At 43.1% G+C, this 14,973-nt stretch overlaps 1 long non-coding RNA gene across 1 annotated transcript in view; it reads left to right on the top strand.

Annotated features, from left to right (window-relative positions):
• The first annotated feature begins 1,403 nt into the window (after positions 1–1,403).
• The window catches only part of LOC135969621 (uncharacterized), an 87,689-nt gene continuing 74,119 nt past the window's right edge, over positions 1,404–14,973 (top strand). Inside the window, exon 1 of the long non-coding RNA XR_010584923.2 lies at positions 1,404–1,864. This is a non-coding gene — a long non-coding RNA (uncharacterized lncRNA). The remainder of the gene's footprint in view (positions 1,865–14,973) is intronic.

The following is a 14,973-nucleotide window of genomic DNA, read 5'->3' as shown; positions in this document are numbered from 1 at the left end:
GTAATTAGTATTACTTCTATGCAGCCAAACCCATTTAACTTTTTATAGTCCCATTTGTTTGGGTCGCCAGTATCAACAGCCTCCACGTTGATAGTTTTCTCCAGTACCACCTACCATTTAATTATCACCCCACATACAGACTCTGACACTCACATAAACTAAATTACAAAGATCCTAACTAGTATCACGCAATCACTGGGTGCTCTGCCTCTGCCTCCTTCTTTCCAGTGTTTTCCATTTCTCCCTATTCCCCAAATGAAAATTGAGCAGGAGGAGGCCTGAGGTAGTAACAATTGGATCAGGAGGCTGTTCAGAGGTGACAACATGCTAGCAGCCCTCTCTCTTGGCGCCTCCTTGGCCTTGGCGTCCACTCTGGCAGCACTTGAGGAGCCCTTCAGCCCGCCACTGCACTGTGAGAGCCCCTCTCTGGGCTGGCCGAGGCCAGAGCTGGCTCCCTCTGCTTGCGGGGAGGTGTGGAGGGAGAGGCGCCGGTGGGAACTGGGGCTGCGCGAAGTGCTGGTGGGCCAGTGCGAGTTCCGGGTGGGCGTGGGCTGGGCAGGCCCTGCACCCGGAGCAGCCGGCTGCCCCGCCATCGTAGCTGGCTGCAGGCAGTCAGGGGCTTAGCACCCGGGCCAGCAGCTGCAGAGGGTGCGCCAGGTCCCCCAGCAGTGCTGGCCAGCCGGGCGTCGGCTGCCTCCCCGTGGGGCAGGACTCGGGACCTGCAGCCCGCCATGTCGGAGCCTCCTCCACCGCCGTGGGCTTCTGCACGGCCCGAGCCTCCCCTACAAGCGCCATCCCCTGTGCCACGGCGCGGGGTCCCATCGACTGCCCAAGGGCTGAGGAGTGTGGGTGCACGGTGCGGGACTGGCAGGCAGCTCCGCCTGTAGCCCCGGTGTGGGATCCACTAGGTGAAGCCAGCGGGGCTCCTGAGGCTAGTGGGGACTTGGAGAACCTTTATGTCTAGCTAAGGGATTGTAATTACAGCAATCAGCACCCTGTGTCTAGCTCAAGGTTTGTAAATACACCAATCAGTACTCTGTATCTAGCTAACCTAGGGGGACTTGGAGAACTTTTCTGTCTAGCACTCTGTGTCTAGCTAAAGGATTGTAAACGCACCAATCAGCACTCTGTGTCTAGCTCAGGGTTTGTAAATACACCAATCAGTACTCTGTGTCTAGCTCAAGGTTTGTAAATACACCAGTCAGTACTCTGTATCTAGCTAACCCAGTGGGGACTTGGAGAACTTGTCTGTCTAGCACTCTGTGTCTAGCTAAAGGATTGTAAATGCACCAATCAGCACGCTGTCAAAATGGACCAGTCAGCTCTCTGTAAAATGGACCAATCAGCAGGATGCGGGTGGGGTCAGATAGGGAATAAAAGCAGGCTGCCGGAGCCAGCCACCTGGAACACCGCTGTGGTCTCGTTCCACACTGTGGAAGCTTGGTTCTCTTGCTCTTCATAATAAGTCTTGTTGCTGTTTGCTCTTTGGGTCCATGCCGCCTTTATGAACTGTAACACCGCTAAGGTCTGCAGTTTCATTCCTAAAGCCAGTGAGACCACGAACCCACCGGGAAGAACGAACAACTCCGGACGCACCACTTGTAAGAGCTGTAACACTCACCGGTAAGGTCTGCAGCTTCACTCCTGTCAGCGAGACCACAGACCCACCAGAAAGAAAATGCTCCAGACACGTCTGAACATCTGAAGAAGCAAACTCCGGACACACCATCTTTAAGAGCTGAAACACTCACTGTGACGGTCTGCAGCTTCATTCTTGAAGTCAGCGAGACCAAGAACCCACCAATTCCGGACACGCTGTGACCTGGATTTCCTTAAGAAAGGTGCTGATATATTAAAGGGCCTGGTAAGAACAGTTTAAACTACTCTCATTTCAGAATGGTGTACTTAAATTATTAAAGCAGGCAGCCCATAGGTCTCGCCTCACAAGTTGCAGATTGCTTGGGGGTAATTTTAGTAGGGAATAAAGTCTTTCAACTTTCAACAACAACGAAAAAGTTGGCTGGGTGCGGTGGCTCACGCCTGTAATTCCAGCACTTTGGGAGGCTGAGGCAGGTGCATCACGGCATGAGGAGATCGAGACCATCCTGTCCAACATACTGAAACCCCGTCTCTAATAAAAAATACAAAAATTAGCTTGGGTGTGGTGACGCATGCCTGTAATCCCAGCTAATCGGGAGGCTGAGTCACGAGAATTGCTTGAACCCAGGAGGCGGAGGTTGCAGTGAGCCGAGATCGTGCCACTGCACTCCAGCCTGGCCACAGACACTCCGTCTAAAAAAAAAAAAAAAAAAAAAAAAAAAGTAAATATGCAAATCGAGGCAAGAGAACATGATAGTATATAATGAGCTCCAATTCTTTGGAAACTGTTGTTAGATCCTTTCTTGTATTGATGAGGAAGAATTAGGACCAGAAGATGGGGAAACGAGAAAGGAAATCACCAGGGGCAGGGATGGGGTGGGACAAATTGGGGAACTGTGAACTAGAGACCTACAAGGTAGGGTTGCCAGATAAAATACAGGATAGCCAGCCAGATTTAGCAAATAAAAAATACGGGACTCAGTTAAATTTGAATTTTAGTTACACAGTGAACAATATTTTAGCATAAATATATCCGATACAATACTTGGGACATACTTATTCTAAACATTATTGTTGTATATCTGCAGTGCAAATTTAATAGAGAGTCCTGTATTTTTATGTGCTAAAGCTGGCAACCTTACTACAAGGTTGACTTCTCACTTTTATCCTGGAACTTGTTTTGTCATTATCTCTGAGGGTCATGTTGCTGTGGGTCCAAAGGGACTTCATGCCCTTTTGGATAGCCATGGGTCTGACATTCATCCTGCCCTCACCTCTCTGCCTCCTGCCTCTGGCCCCTCAGGCCTCAGGCCCCTATGCCATCAGACACAGGGCAGCATGATGCGGGAGAAGATTCTGCATACTTATTTGAGGCCCGCCTGACCCTGTCTCCCTCACGTGTTCAATAGCACTTGGCCCCACCCTCACCTTCTGGAATGTTGTGCCTCCAAGTCTCTAAGCACCACAATATGTGTGTAAATCTAGCATGATAGACAGATTTTGAGACTAAAGGGGGACTCTGGGTATGGATTTATACATGGGCAAAATTTTTATTGCTGAGCAGTTTGTGTTAAATGGGATTTAGTTTGCTCCTTGGTGATCAGTGTGGGAGGGTAGTTGGAAATCTACCCCTGATTATCCTGAATGGGTATACTGGGCTTCTCCTGAAGTTGCTCTTTCAGATTTTACAGTATCATGGATCCTATTTTAGTGGTCAAGTTTTGGGGCTAGCAAGCAAAGCAGATAAGGCTACACGGAATATTCACATTTTCATTGTGGAAGGAGAAAACAAAATTTGTGACTCCAAGATTTCTAATAAACCAGGAAAAAAAAATGGGTTCCATTAAATGCTAATCTCTTCATCTACTTTTCTCTCTATCCTTCTATCTAATTGCAGTATGGGTGAAACTATTGCCCACTACTGGCAGAAGGCTGTTTTCTTTGCCAGTTGTCCAAACAATGGAAATTTCCTGCATTCTTTGCTGTAGTTTCTGAAAGTTAATGGGCATATGCTGATTTAAAAAAACTAGCTGTTACTAGGAGTGAAAAGAGTTACAAGAGAAAAAATGCTTACCTTCAGACTCTCCAATGTAGCCAAAAAATTCTTTCAAAAGAAATGAATACCAATGACAAAAATGCCCATGCTGTTCTTCATAAATTTGGACCCTGGTTCTCATACTGCAACTTACCGGATCCCAGATGTAATGCCAGGACAGGGAAGGTAAAAGGAGAAAGGCAGGATCTAATTATTAGTGGTTCAATGTTATACCAAATGGTTCCTACTGCCGGGCTAACCTTATCCTCCATTTCTCCCTCCTTTTCCCTCTGCTCTGACAACCTGAGCTGTTCATTGCCCTCTGAGTACTGAAGCTGTTTCCCCGCTCTGTGCTCATACCCTTGCTGCCCTCCCACCATATTTTTTTTCTTGAGACAGAGTCTCACTCTGTTGCCCAGACTGGAGTGCAGTGGTATGATCTCTGTTCACTGCAACCTCCACCTCCCAGGTTCAAGCGATTCTCCTGCCTCAGCCTCCTAAGTAGCTGGGACTACAGATGCATGCCACCGTGCTCAGCTGATTTTTGTATTTTTAGTAGAGATGGGGTTTCACCATGTTGGCCAGGCTGATCTCGAACTCCTGACCTCAAGTGATCTGCCTGGCTTGGCCTCCCAAAGTGTTGGGATTACAGGCGTGAGTCACCGCACCTGACCCATTGCTGCCCCATCTGTTCAGCTATTCCCATTTCATTTAGCTGACTACTTCCTAACCTTTAACATTCAACATGGGAAATGTCTCGTCCAGGCAATCCCCCATCCTGGCCCTTCCAAGTTGAGTAATGTGTCATTCCAATGTGTCCTCCATAGAGGTTGCTGTGTGTTCCCATAGCAACCTCTGCCAAGCTCCATCATGGTGTGAACCACAGTATAACTACTTGTTGGTTTTGGTCTCCATCTCCTTTGTGGTGTCTGAATACCTTGAGGTCAGAGGCTGTGTCTTGTTCATCCTGGGGCACCTAAATCCAGTGTAATGCCTGGTTCACATCAGGCAGGTGGGTGCTCAGTGGATAGCTGGGGTACAATGACTTTGAAATCCTTGATAATAAATTCTAACATGTTGGCTGGAGGACCTCAACTTAATCAAGCCCATCTGAGGTTTGTGACAATAGTAACATGGGCCTGTGCACTATTTTCAAGATTTTCAAATGCCCATTGGATATCACACATTTACCTGGGGTAAGAAACTTTCTTGATAAAAATGGCCTCTTGCATTATTTCTGACTAGAATTCTATTAACCCTCTCTGATGACCCCAGTTCTTTTTTTTTTTTTTTTTTTTTCATGAAGAACAGTAGATGTAATTGGCTGCTAGTATATACTTGTCCTTTAAAAAAAAAGTCCAAATGATCACTTAAATGCAATTTTGGGGGGGAATGGGGAAGAGTAAGTAAAATCACCACTAGGTTGCACATAACAAATAAATGTTTTCTTTGGTGGTGAAAAGTTGAGATGCCAACTTTATGTCATCGTTCGTTTACTTACTCAAATTTATTGAACACCTGTTACATACCGGGCATGGTGTCAGGAGCTCCAGAAATGTACGTGCTCCATATATGTTATTGAATAGTGAGTGATCCTCTGCCCACCATTCTTCTTGTCTAAAGTCAGGGCAGTTCTTGCCAGTGTGGATCATAGGGCTGGGGAGGAGAGAGAGGCAAAAGCTGATTTCCTTGCAGAGTCTGGCAGTGAGAAGAGGGTTCAGGGCCTCAGGGACTGGGTGAGTGAGCAGCATGCCTCAGCCACCCCTTTCAAGGCTTCATGTTTGGGCTGTTTATTTTCTGTGCTTATGGGAATCTGAGAACAGACTTGGTTGAATTCATTCTTATCACTCAGCTGCACAATAATTTCTGGGCAAAAGGAAGCTTCTAATTAAGAGTTCAAATCCCCCAGAAGCCATATGCCAAGCCACATATGTGACAAAATCCCTGGCTGCCTTCTCTGGTATAGGGACGATAACAGCTAACTGGCGTGCTGTTCTGGGCCAGCTGGGCCTTTAACTCAAACAAAACAACAATCACAACAACTACAAAAATCTGCTGCAGCTGCTGGTTTAAGAGATGGGTTATTCAAGGGCCCATCTCCCACCAGCTGCTTTGCATCTTCTCTTTTGCTAGGACCTGAGATATTTAAGGTCATTGAAGACTCTGGGCCTACTTTATATCAAATATCTAAAATTCTGCTCACATTCCACATTAGGTATAGTATATTTTGCTCTTGCTCTAAAACATTTGAAAGAGTTTTGTTTCAGTTAGCTAATGCTGTGTAACAAGTCACTTCAAAAACATAGTGGCTTACAGCAACAATGTATTATATTTCATGGCGTGGGTTTCTTCAGCTTCAAGTGGTGTTAGCTGGGAACAGTGGGTGACTGCATTCATCCCAAGTTTCAATCAACAGCTCAGCTGAGGTGGAAATGTCTAAAATACCTGGGCTTCAGGAGTCAGATGGAACTTGACTGGGATTTCAGCTGCAGGCCTTCATTCTTCTCCACATGGGCCTTCCCATGTGGCTGCCTGGGCAACCTCACAGCATGGTGGCTGATGTCCAACAAGAACTGTTCCAAGAGCAAGCATTCTAAGAGGGAGGAAGCAGAAGCTGCCAGGTCAATTAAGGGCTAGTCCTGGAATTGGCATGGTACCGCTTCCTCTATATTAGTCAAGGCAGTGGCAAGCCCAGCCCACAGTCAACATGGGAGGGAACTATACAAGGGCATGAATACTGGGGAATGTGTTCATCTGGATCATCAAAATAACAGTCTGTGGCAAGTTTTTATTATTTTGGTACTTAAAAAAAAACCCAGAATTACCATGTGCCCCAACAGTTCTACTTCTGGGTGCATACCCAAAAGAACTGAAAGCAGGGATGTGAACAGATATTTGTAGACCCATGTTCATAGCAGCATTTTCACAATAGCCAAAAGGTGGAAACAACCCAAGTGTCCATTGCTGGATGAATGGATATAGAAAATGTGGTATTGTCTTAGCCCATTCAGGCTGCTGTAACAGAATACCGTAGACTGGGTGGTTTATAAATAACAGACATTTGTTTCCCACAGTCTAGAGGCTGGGAAGTCCAATATCAAGGCACCAGCAGATTCTGTGTCTGGTGAGATCCCTCTTTATAGAGAGCCATCTTTTCTCTGTGTCCTCACGTGGTCGAAGGGGTAAAAGCAATCTCTCTAGTGTCTCATATTAATATGAGGAACCTAATCCCATTCATGGCCCTTACGATCCAATAACTGCCCAAAGGCCCCACCTTCTAATACCATCACCTTAGGGGTTAGGGTTTCAGCATAGGGATTTGTGAGGGAGGCAAGCATTCAGACCATAGCAGGCACATACATACAATGGAATATTGGTCAGTCTTTAAAAGGAATCCAATTTGGACACATTCTACAACATGAGTCACCCTTGAAGACATTATGTTAAGTAAAATAAGCCACACACGAAAGGACAAATATTGCATGATTCTACTTATATGAGGCACCTAGAGTAGTCAATTCATAGAGACAGAGAGTGGAATAGTGGTTGCTAGGGGCTGCGGAGAGAAGAAAATAGGGAATTATTGTTTAATGGGTACAGAGTTTCATTTTGAAGAGATGGAAAAGTTCTGAAGATGAATAGTGATGATGGTTGCACAACAGTATGAATGCGTTTAATGCCACTGAACTATAATGCTCAAAATTGGGTAAAATGGTAAATTTTATGTATATTTTTATCACCATAATATTTTTATTTTGAATTTTATAAAAATAAAATATTCATTTTATTTTATTTGTTTTGAGATGGAGTCTCTCTCTTACCCAGGCTGGAGTGCAGTGGTGCAATCTCGGCTCACTGCAACCTTCACCTCCTGGGTTCATGCCATTCTCCTGTCTCAGCCTCCTAAGTAGCTGGGACTACAGACACCCGCCACCACGCCTGGCTAATTTTTGTATTTTTAGTAGAGACAGCGTTTTGCCATGTTGGCCAGGCAAGTCTCGAACTCCTGACTTCCAATGATCCACCTGCCTCGGCCTCTCAAAGTGCTGGGATTCCAGGCACGAGCCACCGAGCTTGGCCATTCATTTTATTTTCTTGTATTTTTATTTTTATTATATTTATAACTATGTAAGAGTTCAGTTGAGCTGCAATTTACTATTTCTTTGCTATTCAAAGTCCAGGGACTAGAAGCATTGGCATTACCTGGGAGCTTGTTAGAAATGTAGACTCTCAGGCCTCACGCCAGATCTACTAAATCATAATCTGTAGTCCGACAAGATCCCCAGGTGTTTTGTATGCTTATTAATGTTTCAGAAATGCTGAATTACTTGATATCATCCTGGTTTTGTAAACATTTAAGTAAACATTTATTGATTTTAATTATGTAATTTTCTGTTTTGCAATTTGGGGTCATTATACATTTTTCAAGCCCTCAAAATTTTATAGGATTTTGAGACGCTCTCAGGCCCTAGACACCATGTCTAGAATGCCCAGGAGATGAATTTCATAAATTTTGCACATAGTCACATCCCTTTTGTCTCTAATTCCTGACTTTCTCTTCCGTAGTTACAGTTCTTCAGATCATCTATCAGGTTTTTACACGAGTTCTTCTCTGAGATGCTGCTAAGATGGCTCTCTAGGCTTTTAGAACCGCAGCTCATGGAAAAGGGAGCCCCGCCCTCAATGCAGACCCAGGTTTCTCTCTAGGATGCCACATCCCAGACCCGTATAACCTTATTGCTGCAGTTACTAATTACTAAAATCAATCGTAAAGCTTCCTACTGAAGAAAACTTCCTAGTTCATTTTTTCTTTATTTACTGAAGCATAATATACGTGCAGAAAAGTGCGGAAAAAAAAAAAAGCTTACAACTCAATACATTTTAATACATTAGCACTCTCTTATAACCAACCTTCAAATCAAGGAATAGAATATTAACAGTACCCAGGAAACCCTCTGTGTCACTGCTACTCCATCTCCTACAAATTAACCACTATTTGGACTAATAGCATAGATTACTTTTAACCAGTTTTTTTCTTTATATAAACACAATGCCATAATATATTCTCTTGTGTCTAACTTCTTTTGTTCAGCTTTACATTTATGAGGCTCATTCATATTGTCGTTTGTATTCTTATTGTTGTATAGTGTTCCATTGCATGAATTTACTACACTTTAAATTCATTATATTATTGATGGGTATTAGGGCAATTTCCAGTTTGGGGCTATTACAAATAGTGCAGCTAGGTACATCTTAATACTTTTGTCAGGGAAACACATGCCACATTTCTGGGAATTAGGAGTGAGATTGCTGGGTCATAACGGGGTGTGCGTGTTTAGCTTTAGTGATACTGTCAAGCAGTTTTCCAAACTAAGCTTCATTCTTAATGTAAAAGTGAATGTTCCTGCCCCTGTTCTATCCCTTCCTAAGAGTTTGACAAATCTCAAACAGGACATTATTTTCACATAGAAGCTTTACGAATTTCTGCCAAAACATTGGTGCTTACATTTCAGAATAAATAAATGCATCCATGCAATCCTCACCAGCGGCAGATTGAAAAAGCAAAGAATCCAGACGACAGCCATAATGCTGAGATGCTAAGATGGTTTTCTTTGTTGCCTAGAGCACTGGGAGTCTTTTGCAAAAGCTGCTGCCAATCAGGCTTGCCTATCTTTGCAGGGCTAATTAACAGCACTTGGGCAAGCAAGGGGGCGGACGCCTGCACGATGATGCGAATGGAGCCATCCCAAGGCTTATGACTAATTATAAACACAAAGCACTTAAGGGCCGAGATTAATAATGAAAAAAAAAAAAAAAAGCCAAAACAAAAAGCTGAAAAACCTCTTCAGAATTCTAATGCCAGCATGTTTGTGGTTGCGTGGCTCAGGGCAGGGGTGCTGGCAAAAATCTCCGTACTAAATCATACAGTGCCTATGTCATGCAGCCAGCCTCCTAGTCATGTCACAAAGGAAGGGCTTCCTTTGTGTCATGCAGGATTTCAGGGGTGTGTCAGCTCCATTTCCAGGGTGCGCTAGGCCCTAGCATGATAAATCTGTTATTCCCTTGCCCTCCTTCAGCGTGGAAGAGCAGATTGGGGTACTCCAGGCCCCTACGGGAGTGGGTGGGGTGGGGTTGGGTTGTATGTGCAAGCTCTGATCCCCTTAGCTACAAACCACAAATAATCCATAAAGTATGCAAATTAGCTCCCAATTAATAGCACTTATTAACATCTTGAACTGTGTAAGGAGAAGCTGTAACACTCGTGTGCCTCATTGCAAAACACGTCTGATCCGGCGAAAAACCCTGTACTTGCTGGGAGGGAAGAATGAAGTTGAAACTGAAAGGCTGCTTTGGTGCCCTCAGGTCATCTGGAAAAGTGTCCACACAGTTCAGGCTTGAGGAGTAATTTGATGTGAGATGAGGAATCAGATGAGAATGAGTTTCCCTGCTTCCTCTTTCCTTGGGGCACTGCTTGGTCCAGGCCCTAATGAGTTCTGAATGTACAACAACATGTCCTCCCACCAGCCTGTGAGAAGAGAACAGGACAACCCAATGCCCCCAGAAAACTGGAAGCAAGGGTCAAGGGTTGAGGCGAGGGTGGTGGGGGAAGGGAGGAGAAAACTATTACTTTAAAAAAGTGGTGAAAAATTGTTTGCCGTTGTCTGTTATTTTTTTCCTTTTTAATAATAGCCATTCTAACTGGCGTGAGATGGTATCTCGTTGTCATTTTGATTTGCAATCTCTCTGATGATTACTTATGTTGAGCATTTTTTAACGATTGTTGGCCACTTGTATGTCCTCTTTTGAGAAGTGTCAGTTCATGTCTTTTGCCTACTTTTTAATGGTTTTTTTTTTTTTTTCCTTGTTGGTTTGTTTAAATTCCTTATATATTCTGGGTATTAGTCCTTTGTTAGATGCATAGTTTACAAATATTTTCTCCCACTCTGTTGGTGTCTGTTTACTCTGCTGATAGTTTCTTTTGCTGTGTGGAAGCTGTTTAGTTTGATCAGGTCTCGCTTGTCAATATTTTTTGTTTCATTTGCTTTTGAGGTCATCATAATTTTTTTGCCTAAGCCAGTGTCTGGAAGAATATTTCCTAGGTTTTCTCCTAGAATTTTTGTAGTTTGAGATTTTACATTTAAGTCTTTAATCCATTTTGAATTAATTTTTGTATATGGTAAATGGCCCAGTTTCATTCTTCTGCATATAGCCAGTTTTCCCAGCACCATTTTTTGAATAGGGTGTTCTTCCTCATTGTTTATTTTTGTTGACTTTGTTGAAGATGAGTCGGTTGTAAGTGTGCAGCTTTATTTCAGGGGTCTCTATTCTCTTCCATTGGTCTATGTGTCTATTTTTGTAGCAGTACCATGCTGTTTTGCTTACTGTGGCCTTGTAGTATCATTTGAAGTTGGGTAATGTGGTGCCTCTGGCTTTTTTTTTTTTTTTTTTCTCCTTAGGATTGCTTTGGACTTTTTTTTTTTCGGTTCCATATGAATGTTAGAAAGTTTTTTCTAATTCTGTGAAAAATGACATTGGTAGTTTGATAGGAATAGCATTAAATCTTGTAGATTGCTTTGGGCAATATTGGCAGTTTAATAATATTGATTCTTCCAACCCATGACCATGGGATGCTTTTCCATTTGTTTCCATTTGTGTAATCTATAATTTCTTTTAGCAGTGTTTTGTAGTCCTCATAGAGATCTTTCACCTCCTTAGTTAGATGTATTCCTAGGTATTTTATTTTATTTTTGTGTGTGGCTATTGTAAATGGAATTGCATTCTTGCTTTGGTCCTCAGCTTGAGGGTTATTAATGTATAGAAATGCTACTGATTTTTGTACATTGATTTTGTATCCTGGGACTTTGCTGAAGTCACTTATCAGATCTAGTAGCCTTTTGGCAGACTATAGGGTTTTCTAGGTATAGAATCATACTGTCAGTGAAGAGAAATGATTTTCTTTTTTTCTATTTGGATGTCTTTTGTTTCTTTCTCTTGCCTGATTGCTCTGGCTAGGACTTCTAGTACTATAATATGTTTAATAGAAGTAGTTAAAGTGGGCATTCTTGTCTTGTTCCAGTTCTTAAAGGGATTGCTTCCAGCTTTTGCTCATTCAGTATCATGTTGGCTGTGAGGTTGTCATAGATAGTTCTTATTATTTTGAGGTATGTTCCTTTGATGTCTAGTTTATTGAGGGTTTTTTTTTTTTTTTTTTTTAACATGAAGGGATGTTGGATTTTATCAAATGCTTTTTCAGAATCTGTTGATACAATCATATGGTTTTTGTTTTTAACTCTGTTTATGTGGTTAATCACATTGATTTGCATATGTTGAACCAACCTTCATCCCAGGAATAAAGCCCACTTGATCGTGGTAAGTTAACTTTTTGATGTGCTGCTGTATTTAGTTTGCTAGTATTTTGTTAAGGATTTTTGTGTCTATGTTCATCAGGAATATTGGACTGTAGTTTTTGTCGTTGTTGTTGTTGTGTCTCTGTCAGATTTTGGTATCAAGATGATACTGGTTTCATAGAATAATTTAGGGGGGAGTTCCTCCTCCTCACTTTTTTGAGAATAGATTCAGTAGGATTGGTACCAGGTCTTCATTGTATGTCTGGTAAAATTTGGCTATTAGTCCATCTGCTCCAGGACTTTTGTGGTTGGTAGGCATTTTATAATGGATTCAATTTTGTTACTCATCATTGGTCTATTTAGAATTTCTGTTTCTTCCTGATTTGATCTTGGGAGGTTGTGTTTCCAGGAATTTATCCATTTCCTGCGGATTTTCTAATCTGTGCACATAGAGATGTTCATAATAGTCTCTGAAGATCTTTTGTATTTCTGTGGGATTGGTTGTGATGTAATCTTTATTATTTCTGATTGTATTTATTTGGATCTTCTCTCTTTTCTCTTTGTTAATCTAGCCAGTAAAACTCCGTCTCCACTAAAACTACAAAAACTAGCTGGGCATGGTGGTGGGTGCCTGTAATCCTAGGTACTTGGGAGGCTGAGGCGGAAAATTGCTTGAACCCACTAGGTGGAGGCTGCAGTGAGCTGAGATCATGCCATTGCACTCCAACCTGGGTGAGAAGAGTGAAACTCTGTCTCAAAAAAAAAAAAAAAAAAAAAAAGCCAAGATTCATTCATTCATCCATTTATCTATTATGAATTTACTGAGCACAGAAGAACCATGTTAGGGGTGAAACCATCTGTGATGATTCTGTGGTTTGCTGATGGCAGATAGTTGTCCACCAAGGATTTGTTCTCTCCTTCCGTATAGTAGAGTGGTTTCTGGTAGGTTGCTGCCAAGTCAGGGACCACATGTGCCTCCCCCTTGTATCTTGTAAAGTGGGGTGTGATGTTATGAGTCCTTATCAATACAATGTGAGTAGAAGTGAAGTGTCCCGGCCAAGACTTTAAAAAAAAAACTGTTTTAGAGCAGTTTTAGAGTCAGGCAAAATTGAGAGGGAGGTACAGAGATTTCCCATATACACCACGCTCCTCCATACACAGCCTCCTCCGCTATCAACATCCACCACCAGAATGGTAAATTCGTTACAATTGATGAACCCACAATAACAATTGTTGTCACCCAAAGTCCATAGTTTATATTAGGATTCACTATTGGTGTTGTACATTCTGTGGGTTTTGACAAACGTGTAATGACATTACCTATCATTATCATATTATACAGAGTAGTTTAACAACCCTAAAAATCCTCGGTATATCACCTATTCATCCTTCCCTCCCCCTAACCCCTAGGAACCACTGATCCTTTTACTGTCTTCATAGTTTTGACTTTTCCAGAATGTTATGTATTTGGAATCATAGTAGCCTTTTCAGATTGGGTTTCTTTCACTTAACTATGCTTTTTCGTTTCCTCCATGTTTCTTCATAGCTTGATTGCTCATTTCTGTTTTGTTCTGAGTAATAGTCTATTGTCTGGATGTATCACCATTTATTTATACATTCATTTACTGTATTAGTACATTTTCATGCTGCTGATAAAGACATAACCGAGACTGGGAAGAAAAAGAGGTTTAATGGACTTACAGTTCACATAGCTGGGGAGGCCTCCCCATCGTGGTGGAAGGCAAGGAGGAGCAAGTCACATCTTACATGGATGGCGAGCAGGTAAAGAGAGAGCTTGTGCAGGGAAACTCCTGTTTTCAAATCCATCAGATCTCGTGAGACTCATTCACTATCCTGAGAACAGTGCAGGAAAGACCCGCCTGCATAATTCAGTCACCTCCCACTGGGTTCCTCCCACAACACGTAGAAATTGTGGGAGTTACAATTCAAGATGAGATTTAGGTGGGGACACAGCCAACTATATCATTCTACCCTTGGCTCCTCCCAAATCTCATGTCCTTACATTTCAAAACCAATTTCCTAACAGTCCCCCAAAGCTTTAAGTCATTTCAGCATTAATTCAAAAGTCCACAGTCCATCATCTCATCTGAGACAAGGCAAGTCCCTTCCACCTATGAGACTGTAAAATCAAAAGCAAGTTAGTTACTTCCTAGATATAATGGGGGTAGTGGCATTGGGTAAATACAGTCATTCCAAATGGGAGAAATTGGCCAAAACAAAGGGGCTACAGGCCCCATGAAAGTCCAAAATCCAGTGGGGCAGTCAAATCTTAAAGAGTCAAATCTTAAAGCTCCAAAATAATCTCCTTTGACTCCATGTCTCATATCCAGGTCACACTGATGCAAGGGTAGGTTCCCATGGTCTTGGGCAGCTCCACCCCTATGGCTTTGCAGGATACAGCCTCCCTCCTGGCTGCTTTCATGGGCTGGCATTGAGTGTCTGTGGCTTTTCCAGGTGCATAGTGCAAGCTGTCAGTGGATGTACCATCTGGGGCCTGGAGAACAGTGGCCCTCCTCTCACAGCTCCACTGGGTAGTGCCCCAGTAGGGACTCTGTGCGGGGGCTCCAACCCCACATTTCCCTTCCACATGGCTTTAGCAGAGGTTCTCCATGAGGGCCCTACCTCTGCAGCAAACTTCTGCCTGGACATCCAGGTGTTTCCCTACATCCTCTGAAATCTAGGCAGTGGTTCCTAAACCTCAATTCTTGACTTTAGTGCACTCATAGGCTCAACACCACGTGGAAGTTGCCAAGGCTTGAGGCTTGCACCCTCTGAAGCCATGGCCCTGAGCCCTACATTGGCCCCTTTCAGCCATAGCTAGAGTGGCTGGGATGCAGTGAACCAAGTCCCTAGACTGCACAAAGCACGTGGACACTGGGCCTGGCCCACAGAACCACTTTTTTCTCCTAGGCTTCTGGGCCTATGATGGGAGGGGCTGCTGTGAAGACCTCTGATGTGCCCTGCAGACAT

The sequence above is a fragment of the Macaca fascicularis genome, chromosome 2, assembly GCF_037993035.2.
Source record: "Macaca fascicularis isolate 582-1 chromosome 2, T2T-MFA8v1.1".
In the NCBI taxonomy this organism is placed as follows: domain Eukaryota; kingdom Metazoa; phylum Chordata; class Mammalia; order Primates; family Cercopithecidae; genus Macaca; species Macaca fascicularis.
Note: the sequence above shows the minus strand (reverse complement) of the source record. Positions and strands in the feature narration are given on the sequence as shown.